General features: G+C 41.6%; 1 pseudogene; it reads left to right on the top strand.

The window, feature by feature from the left end:
* The first annotated feature begins 479 nt into the window (after nucleotides 1-479).
* Nucleotides 480-1399, top strand: LOC127219368 (olfactory receptor 2Y1-like; annotated as a pseudogene).
* Nucleotides 1400-11744: the final 10345 nt, after the last annotated feature.

Here is an 11744-nt window from a genome sequence, read left to right as displayed (position 1 = left end):
CACTGGACTTTTAATACAGGTTCCACATTACTGCTTTTGATCCTGAGGTCAATGCCACAAGGGTAACAATACATCTATCTTCTCTACTTCCCACAAAAGGAAGCATCGCATCCAGGGGATTCATCAGAGGACTGGGTATCTTAGCAAAAGTCATAGAACAAACAAGCAACAAGAATTAGGGACAAGTTTAGACCACACCACTATCAACCCTGTGATCTATATGCTAAAGAAGAGCTGAATACACACACACACACACACACAGCAAGAGTTGTAACAACAATTAAAGAAAAAGAAAGGCCATGAATTTGAAAGAGAAGAGACTTACATGGATGGCAGTGTTTGGAGGGGGAGTGAAAGGGTCAACAGAACTGAACAGAGGGACAAGTAAAATTAAGTGACTTTGGTGCATTTGGGAATAATTAATTCATGCTCTCTACAGGAAACATTGAATTATCTTCTATTTTTGCAGGTGGGGGACTATGGGAAGTTGGAACACCAGTTCAGAAGAGGGCTTCATTTTGCTCGGCTTCTCAGATTGGCCTCACTTAGAACCTGTCCTTTTTGCCTTCATTTCTATTTTCTACTCTATGACTCTCTTTGGCAACACTGTGATCATCATTCTATCACAACTGGACCTTCGCCTGCACATACCCATGTACTACTTTCTCTGCCACCTCTCCTTCCTGGACCTCTGCTACACAGCCAGCACTGTGCCTCAGCTTCTTGTCAACCTCTCTGGACTCGACAGGACCATCAGCTTTGGAAGATGTGTGGCCCAACTCTTCATAATGCTCTCATTGGGAGGAATTGAGTGTGTACTTTTGGTGGCCATGGCCTTAGACCGCTATGCCGCCGTGTGTCGCCCACTCCACTACACAGCCATTATGCACCCCCATCTCTGCAGGGCATTGGTTGTATTCTCCTGGGTTGGAGGACTCTTGAACTCTCTGATCCAGACAAGCCTCGTGATGGCCATGCCTCTCTGTGGACACCAGCTGAACCACTTCTTCTGTGAGCTGCCTGTTCTCCTGAAGATGGCCTGTGAGGACACAGGAGGAACAGAGGCCAATTTGTTTGTGGCCCGGGTCATTATCTTAGTCTGTCCTTTAGTCCTAATTCTAGGCTCCTAGGCAGTGCTGAACATCAAGTCAATGGCTGGTCGCAGAAAGGCTTTTGGGCGTGTGCATCTCACCTCATTGTGGTTGTCCTGTTTTATGGCTCAGCCATCTCCACATATCTCCAACCTGTCCACATGTATTCTGAGGGTGAGGGGAAGTTTGTTGCTCTTTTTTATACGATAGTCACCCCCATGCTCAACCCTCTGATTTATACCCTCAGGAACAAAGATGTGAAGGGGGCTTTGTGGAGGGTACTAGGGAGAGGCACAGACTCCAGGTAGAAGGGGAAACAAAGCCAGTAAAATATTTAACATTAGACTGATGCAAAAATATTTAATGTTTACTACTGGAATACATTATTCATAAGTGTGATTATATAATATATCACTTTAATTGTAACTCCTCATTTTTTTGATAATGGCATTTACTTTTTATTTTGTAGTACCATTGAAATAATATTGAACATATTCCTTAGTGGTATGTCCCAGCTTAGAATCATCTTACGTGTCCAAGACACTGCCTTCATCACATTATCCCAGATCATCAGTTTGAGGCTTCATTTTCTAGAGTAGGATGGCATCAGTAATCACAAGGTTTTGCCTTGGGACTCAAGGCTGGGTGGTGACAGCTAACACTGGGATGATCCTAATGGTGTCCAGCCCAGGTTATTGTTCATACAAAGAGTGCTGGAATCAAGTTATGAAGAGGTGTGCTGCCTTAATTCCACATTTCTGTTCTGGCCACTGTCACCTGAGGCTGGTTACAGTGGACTTGGGCTGTGGGTTTACATCAGCAGCACACAGCTCATGCTAGTGTGTATACTTGTCTTATGTAGGTCTGCAACGGTCTCAGTGGGCCAGGTTCAGTGTAGTGTTTGTGGTGCTTGTGGCCTTAGGTTTTGCATATAGCCAGAGCCTAATCTAATATGGTTAGTCTACCTAGAGCCAGGGGAATGGCTGGCTTCTCACTACAGATTATAAATGAGTTGTTTACTGTGACCCAAAGAATATTGAGATATGAAAACAATCTTCTTGGGACTCGCTCACATTTGCTCAACAATATAGCAGCTTAAGTTGGCAGATCACTCTAGGTTTTCACAGCCTATCATTTCTGACACAGTGACACACACCAGGAGTGTGCATGGGACCAACCTGGCCTTAGCCTGCCATCTAGTGTTGAAAACACAAAAGTAACCAAGGGGCCAGAGAAAATGCAAAGAAGCCTGCCTTAAAATCTGCAAGGACAAGCATAGAGCCAGATTACAAAGCCTACAATAAATGCCTACTGCTTCATTCAGTTCACAAATGGGTGCTGCACAGCAACATGCACCAAGAGCTCTCGTGGGAACACAAGTCTACCTGACAGAATGAGGACAGGGCAAATGCTTTGATGGAGATGTTAAATGGGTGCTTAAAGGAAATGATACAACAACTACAGACAGTATAGAAGTAATGCAGGAGCCTTACTAGAAAAAAAAAAAAAACAGGTCCTTACTTGCAGTGAACTAAGTACCTGGGAGCAACTAGGGTTGAGATGTTATTCTCTTGCATGCTCCCTGAAGACAGTTTGGAGCTGTCCAAGGTAGTGGAACTGGGATAGGAAACCACGTCCTCTGCAAGAATACTAGTAAGAACCAAAGAGGTCTATATAGGAGACGAACTACATTCACTCAGGAACAAATGGATAAAATGAACAAGACATTTGTAAAGAACCCTTATCCAAACTCCAGTCTCAAAAAGAAATGGCCTCAGAAATGAACTTGGGACCACAGTCCTACAGGTTTGGTTCAAGAACCAACAAGCAAAACACAAGAGAGTCAAAAGTGACACTCAGCAGAAACAAGTACACCAGCAGCGACCCCAAGACCAAGAGCAACACCAACAGTCACCTCAAGTCCAAGAGCAACACCAGCAGTTACCCCCAGACCAAGAGCAACACCAGCAGTTACCCCCAGACCAAGAGCAACACCAGCAGTTACCCCCAGACCAAGAGCAACACCAGCAGTCACCCCAAGACCAAGAGCAACATCAGCAGTCACCTCAAGTCCAAGAGCAACACCAGCAATTACCCTCAGATCAAGAGCAACACCAGAAGTCACCCCAAGACCAAGAGCAACACCAGCAGTCACCTCAAGTCCAAGAGCAACACCAGCAATCACCCCAAGACCAAGAGCAACACCAGAGTCACCCCAAGACCAAGAGCAACACCAGGAGTTACCCCAAGACCAAGAGCAATATCAGCAGTCACCCCAAGACCAAGAGCAATATCAGAAGTCACACCAAAACCAAGAGCAACATCAGCAGTCACCCTAAGACCAAGAGCAACGCCAGCAGTTACATCAATCGCAACTTCAGGAGTTACTTTAATTCCAATTTGAACAATCACCTCAAGTCCAATGTCAGCAATTACCTCTACTCCAACACTTGCCGTCACCTCAAGTTCAATACCAGCTGTCACCTCAACTTCAACACCAGCCATCACCTCTAGTCCCACTTCAGTTACCTCAAGTCCAGCACCAGCAGTCACCTCAGGTCCAAAGCCAGCAGTCACTTCATGGTGGAGTCAATGCCAGTCCATCCCAGAATAAGGAGAATATACCACCAGAAGGCCCTACCAGCATTCTGCCTGAGGCCCAAATTTATACCAACAATCTGATGCCCTCATTCCAACTCTGCCTGTACCCTGACCTCAAGGACTTCGAGTATCCCCATGAGGGTCATAAGATGAACCATTTTGGTTGGTGCCAGGACACTGCCATATACTGGTTCCCATCCATCTCAGGTTGTCAAAGAAAAGGAAGCTAGAAACAATGATGACTCATAGCTAACATTTGTTTTTTAGTTTTGTTTGTGGTTTTTTGGTTTTTGGGGTTTTTTGTTTGTTTTTTGTTTTTTGTTTTTTTTTAACTGGTTTTCCTATATAGTCTGGTTGGCCTGATACTATGTACCCCAAGATAACCTAGAATTCATGGCTATCCTGTTATCCTGCTGCTTTGTACTCCCACAGGCTGGAATACATCCTTTTAGAACTTATTTATTATCAACAGCCATCCGTATCGAGCCCAGGGCCTTACCATCCTAACCAGGTAATCAGGCACTAAGTTACTTCATGGTGCTAAGCAAACCCTGCCACTGAACCATATACCCAAGTGTGGCACATAGCCAAGAGTGAGCTTGACCACATAGCTAAGGAGAACCCTTGTGCCCCTTGGAATTATGAATGATGCATGACACATGCATTGGGAATTGAAATTAAGCTTCCTGTGTGTATCCTAGGATATTGGTCTCTTAGTGTAAAAGCCATTAGCATTATAGTCATAAGAAACTCCAGACTGAAGACAACAATGTCCGTTCCCTCCTAGGACCATGGGATAAGTAGGATCATCTAACTTGACTTCAAACCTGAGATTTCAGCCAAACTAACCTGTGCCTCCTTGCCAGCTGTTTGTAATTCTGCTCCAGCTGCACCTGGTCTTATGGTCAAAGGAGTTGCTATGGGATTTAGAGCATTCCATGCGGAAAGATATGAGGATATCTTTGGTGTTAAATTGAGACTTTCTGATATATCTGTGTGGTGGTTTGATTAGGAAGGGCCTTCATTGGCTCATATTTGAATGTTTGGTCATTAGAAAGTGCAACTATTAAAAGGTGTGGACTTATGGGAGTAGGTGTGGGCTTAAACTGTGTCAGTCTGGATGGGTTTTGAGGATTCAAATGCTCAAGACTTGCCCAGTGCCACATGCAAAACTCTCAGTTACCTCTCCATTACTGTCTGTATTTTACCATGCTTCCTGCCATGATGATAATGGACTAAATCGCTGAAATTGGAAGGAAGCCCCAATTAGATCTTTTTTTTTTTCATAAGAGTTGCCATAGATTGGCAGTAGTGGTGCATACCTTTTAATCCTAGCACTCAGGAAGGACAGACATGTAACTGAATTTTATTCTGGGCTACAGAATGAGTTACAGGATTCCCAAGACTACATAGAGAAACCCTATATTGAAAAAGCCAAAAAAAAAATAAATTAAAAAAAAAGAAACAGATGGGGGATGTTCTTTTGTATATATGTTACCCTTATTGGTTGATAAATAAAACACTGCTTGGCCAATAACCAGTAGAGGTAGGAAGATAGATGGGATTAGGAGATGAGGATTCTGGAAAAGTTAGGCAGAGAGGCTGATAGGAGAGATGCCATGTAGCCGAAAAGGAGTAACAGGTCCAGGCATTCTCTGGTAAGCCAAGTCCATGTGGAAATATATAGACTTATAGAAATGGGATAGACAGTTAGAAGCCCTAGCCATTAGCCAACATTTTTAATAATAATAAAAAAAAGAAAACAAACAAACAAATGAAACCTTAGAGAGCGAGAAACAATTCAAACAGAAGGGCTGGGGAAGTGGTTAAGGGGCAAAGGAGTTGCTGACTAAAAGCCCTAGATTTGAGCCTTAAAACCACAATAAATAGAAAATCAAGCATGAAGGAAGCTGGCTCCCTCTCCCCAGCAGCTCTCAACTGTCCATAGCCTCTCTGCTAAGGGCAGGCGCTCATCAGACCCTCCCCCTCCAGCTGGACTATTGACTGCCTTAATGATGTGCAGGTCTTGTGCTGACACACAAAAACCTATTGTTCTGTCTTTTAAAGGAGCCCAGGTACCTGGCAACACTGATCCTGAACGACATCAGGCAAAATCAGCTGCATCTGACTCTAGAAAACACACACAGCTATTTCCCTCAATCGGCCACTTTATTGCACATCATACTCACAGATTGGTGGCAAGGGCTTATAAAATCCCAAAAGACTCAAGAGAGATATAAATCTCCCGTGTTTATGGCCTGACAGCAAGCCTGGGTCATACAGATTCCATCCATTTTTACTCATCAAATTTTCCAGCAAAAGAAATGTAATCGCAGACTACACAAACACCTTCTATGGTGGATAACATAGCAGGTTTCTTTTCTTTTGTCCTTTTTTAAGACTCTATAGAGGACTGATATAATTTTTACAAAATGCCTGTGTTTTTCCAGGTTTTCAGGTATGTGCTAAACATCTTTAGTTTAACTAAAATAGATTCCTTGCTTTTCCTTGAAATTACAGAAGTCAATATACATGCCAAAGTTACCAAATTGCAAGGCATCATTATTCATAGCTACCAAACTGTTGGGAAAAGCCAAATGCCAATCAGTCAGTGAGTGAAAACAGAAAATGTGGTCTATCCATGAGACAGAACCATGTCAGTTACCTAACAGAATGGTGTGCTGAAATAAGCCACCAAGGACAAGCCCCCAGAACTATGCAAAGAGAGCATACCTTAAATGCAAAAGGTCACACAAATTGTGCAGTACCTACCTTACTATGAAATATGAGAATCAGGACAGTGACTGCAAATGGGCATGAAAGGAAATGAGGTGAGAAAATGTTCTAAAATGATAAGTAGACAAATTTGAGAGTATTCTGAAACATCAAAATATAAATATTAAACATGTGCATCATGTATGTGGATTATATCTCAAGAAAGCTGTTAAAATCAGTGTATGATGATTATATTGCAAACAAAGTCTATTACTGTACAAAGGCCCAACAATCTTCCCACACCCCTTCTATATGCAACACCAATACATAGTATGATAACAACTGCATCTTTTATTCTTTTATTACTGATATTTATTCTTTGACAATTTCATACATGCAATGTATTCTGATTACTCTCGAGCCCACTCTCTCTTGTCTTCCCCCTGCTGCCACTGTATCCCCTTCCCTTTCAGGACCCTTTCCCAAGTTCATGCATGTGGACATTCCTGCAAACATCAGGGCCAGAAGAGTGTCCATCTTCATGAGGCAAGAAGAAAATCCAGTGCAAAACAATTAGTTAACTGACACCAGGCAAATTATTTCAGACATGCTTAAACACAGCACAAGTTTCTGATTAAAGTTTTCTGATGACAATTAACTCAATCCGATGTGTACAACCAAGATTAAGGTGCATGTACATTGAAAATATACAAGGTATATGTGCCCGCTTCCATAGAGCTGGGTTCTGTTATCTCAGGAACAATATTCAAGATAAAGGTCTAGGGAGAGTGACTGAGGTAAACAATGCCTTTCAGACTGGCCTGATCCTAAGCTGACATAGAAGTTACCTAGGCTGTTTTAAAGCAAGAGTGACATTTCCTATAAGGATGGGTTTTATGTATTGTGAGGCAATTCTCAAGATGTAGGGAGGAAGAGTCACTGATAATAGCATAATAACAAAAGATATATAAAACTAAAAATATATTATAGATAATATGATAATAACAAGCATAATAGTCTGGGGGACTTAGGTGAAGCCTGGACCCACAGAGAGCAACAGATCACCAGGTTATAAACTGGATCCATTCACAGCTTTCCCCGTGGAAAACAGGAAAACAGCTCCTTTGTCTGAAGATATAAGCCTACATGTTTAACATTTGTGATTCATCTAGTGCTTATCTGTGCACTCAAGGATATCTTACCCTCTACACATGTTGGTGCTATTGCTTGTCAACTTTACACACATGGGAAGAGGAAACCTCAACAGAGAAATTTCCTGCTCCATGTCTGTGGGTCTTTTTTCTTATTGCTAATTGATGTAGGAGGTCCAGCCTACCATGGGCAGCACCAACTCTACGCATGTGAGGCTGGGTATATAAAAAAGGTAGCTGAAAGTGAGCATGGAAGCAATCCAGTAAACCGCATTCTGGTCTACCATACTGTTTTAGTCACTGTTCTATTGTTGTAAAGAAACTCCATGACCAAGGCAACTCTTTTAAAAGAAAGCATTTATAATTGGGGGCTCACTTACACTTTCAGGGATGTAGTCTATTATCAGCATAGAAGGGAGCATGGAGGCAGACAGGCAGACATGATGCTGGAGAAGTAGCTGGGAGCTCTACATCTACATCTACAGGCAACAGGAAGAGAGAAATATAGAGCCTGGTTTAGGCTTGTGACACCTCAAAGACCACCCCCAGTGACACACTTTCTCCAACAAGACCACGCCTACTCTAACAAAGCAGCATCTCCTAATCCTTCTCAAGTAGTGCTAGTCTCTGATGTTAAGAATTCAAATATGTGAGCCTATTTCAGACCACCACATATACCCACCATGATGGTCTGGAACAATGAGCCAAGATAAATCCTTCCCCACTTACCTCGTTCTGAAGGTGTTTTGTCACAGTGAAGAAAAGCCTCACTAACACAGCTGTGTAACCACATATGCAGTCATATAGTTTACAACCTTTTCATTTTATTTCTCCAGAACTATAGCAAAGTATTCCTGGTGACTTAAATAGGATTTCTACCACAGTGGTGAAACACCATGACCAAAAGCAGGTTGGGGAGAAAAGGGTTTGTTTGGCTTACATATCCTGTCACAGTTCACTGAAGGAAGCAAAGGCAACTCAAACTGAGTGGGGACAGGGATGCAGGAGCTGATGCAGAGGCTATGGAGGGATGCTGCTTCCTTGTTTGCTCACCGTGGTTTGCTCAGTCTGCTTTCTTATGAAACCCAGAGCCACCAGCCCACAGTGGGTGGGACCGCTTCCACCCACAATTAAGAAAATGCTCAACAAGTCAAATATAAAGTCAAAATAAAGCAAAGCATTATCTCAATTGAGGTTTTCTCCTCTCAGATGACTTTGGCTTGTGTCAAGTTGACATAAATCTATCCAGCACACCAAGGTTTAGAGGAAAGGGTGGCCCTGAGTAGCTGTGTAATTGACACTGGGTAATCTGTGCCCCAGCACTGTCTTCTATGAAGTGGGCGTGATAACAGGGACTAATTAATTGCCTGAATTGATATGTACAGAGTTCCTGGACAAATGCCTGGTATATCACTATGTGGTTTTAGCTGTTATTGTCCATTCATTGGGCAGGTCCAAATAGCATTCTTCCTCTTGTATATGATAATCTGTGTCCTTCACACTACTTGTGTGTAAAGATAATAGTGTTTGCAGTGTTTGTAATGTTCCTCTTGATGGGGTTATGCTTCTTGTATAAAGGAAGAGACTTGTACTTCCCACATTGATTAAACTTATTTCAAGCAGAGTGTGTTTTGAACACTGTATTCGTTTAAGATAACATGTCTATACTGAATAAATTTTAGTATTATGAAGAACCACTCAGTGAATATCTACCATACACCAGGCACCAGGTTTAATGTGCCATTCAACCACAAATAATGATATTAGAGATAGACCATAATAACCTCTTACTGTAGGGAAACTGTGGCTCGGAAACTGTAGGAAAAACTATTAATGGTATTAACAAAAATTGTTTCTTAACTCATATTACAATTCCTTAAATGAATATGGATGAACTTGCAAGAACTTATCTTCAATACAATAGGAAAAAGGTGATACTTTGCCATGCATTGTTTTTTTGAATACATGAATTTATAAATATGTAGAAAATAAAAATGGAGTGTAAAATAATAAGCACTAACCCATTAAATATTAAAACAGAAAAAATAAAAACATAATAATTTACATAGGAAACAAACTACAGTTGAATCAATGAACCAACTATCTAGAAATACTTAAGCATCGTGTGATGACTCATGAAAAGAGAGACAGCTGTGTATGGTGAACTTGGCTGGTTTCAAGTGAGATGAAAATTAGTCTATCTAGCAAAATGCTGATATGACTGGAGTCACAGTGGGGAATCAGAAGAGATCTTGGGATGCTGAATCACATGAGTAAATAAGAAGTTGTCCTGAGTATTCACAATAGGTCACTTATGTTTGACAGAACTAGGTGAATAGAGAGTACTGAGAGATTCAGGACAGATTATAATTGCCACAGTGGGGCCTTATGTCTCCAAGGCTGTGCTTTGTAAGCAACTCACTCTCCACTGCTTTTAAAGAATGCATCTGTGGGACTGGAGATATAACTCCATGGTAGAGTAGTTGCCTAGCCTGCGCAAGGTCCTGGGTTCAATCTTACAACAACAGAAGGTGAAAAAAAAATAATGCTCCTAAATGTCCTCAGGGCATAACTGGTGTGTACAGCCTTAGTTAGGGCCAAGAGAAGACTTGATAACATGCCAGCTGATTCCTGACCTCAGTTGGTTGATGTGAGGATGCAGGAGGTTATTAAGGTGGTTGCTCCTACCACCTGGGTTGGGCTCCTCAGCATCCTCTGCTGTATGTGCTATGTTGACTTCTCAAGGACTTGAGCTCTGACCTGAGTCTTTCCCATCGCAGGTAAAATTAGGACCAAGGTACAAAGAATCCTTCAGACATTACACATTTCCTCAAGCCTCCAGTGGCTCTCATTTGTCCTTCAAACCCAATAAATTTGGAGAAAACAAAAGTGGGAGTTTTCCAACCCTAAATTCCAGGTAAGCACTGAATGCTTGAGATGGTCAGGTTTGTGGGGGGGGAAATGCATTAAAAAAATATTGTACTAGAAAAACAGCAATGGGCTCATTTGCGTTTGGCATCTTACAACCAAGAAATGTTAAATTCATGCAAAAATAATTAACCCAAATAAGTTTTCTTGCATCTTCTATCACATCTACACCATGTACCTACTCCTCATGTCAAAGGAAAATCTCACTTGCATCTTTTATTCTTTATCTACTAAAATAAGGGAAATTATTTCTAAAATACACAGCAAAGATGAGCTTCAAATCAAGGTTGTTATATGCACAGTAAATAACTGGCGTCAGAGTTTGTGGAAAAAGAACAGTCGCATAGTCAGAGCTATGGTAATAAACTAAGAATTTCTTTGGACAGGGGTCCACACAGAGGGACCTCATCACAGATAGAGACCATGTTCCTGTCCAGAGTCACAGTGAAAGCAAGACATTTATGAATTCACTCTGAATGTCAGCTACACAGATTCTGGTCCATCTCTCGTTTTGGGAACTTGTCATGAAATTTTGGCATGTGCTCTTATAGCATATTTGACAGAAAAGACTTTCAGATTGCCTTAAACACTGAAGGAATAAGGTACAATATGAAGTGCTTTCCAATATGAAACATACTGAAGCCAGATCATGAGTGAGTCTATATAAGAGTAAGTGGCCCAGAAAATTGACAGGAAGATGTTTTTGTGCCTAGATAGTCTTAATAGTGTTATTAATGTCTGAGTGCCCACAGGGGAACTATATGTGGTGGTCTGATGGAAGCAGCTGAAGCTAAGTTCAAATTTACCAACACCTGAACAAATAAAAACCCTCCTGTTCAGTTCCTCCAGCAAATGTAATTGTGTGTCTTGAATGAGGCTTTAAGGACCCAACAATATCAACAGAACAATGTTCTCCACTGAAGGATTTAGTTCTACTACATTCTTCAGAAATAAGTCTCTGCATGCTTACTGATCAAAAGTTTATCATTTATAAAGATGGTGTGTAGGCATAGAGACACACGTGCACACAGATGAGCAGGCAAATGCTGATTTTTACAATAAAACAAAATATGAACATCTCAAAATGCCATACACCAAGGAAATTAGGGGAAAGGATTCATTTTTTTAACATATTAACATTAGGAAACTTAAAGTGGGGTAGGGTGAGAGGTCACACACCAGCTAACAAAGCCTTCACCTAAAACAGCTGTCCTTTCACAGATTCTGAAGGTCACCTCTGAATGAGTGTGACGATCTG

The sequence above is a fragment of the Phodopus roborovskii genome, unplaced genomic scaffold (assembly GCF_943737965.1).
Source record: "Phodopus roborovskii unplaced genomic scaffold, PHOROB, whole genome shotgun sequence".
NCBI lineage: Eukaryota > Metazoa > Chordata > Mammalia > Rodentia > Cricetidae > Phodopus > Phodopus roborovskii.
This window is presented reverse-complemented; position numbering and strand designations above follow the sequence as displayed.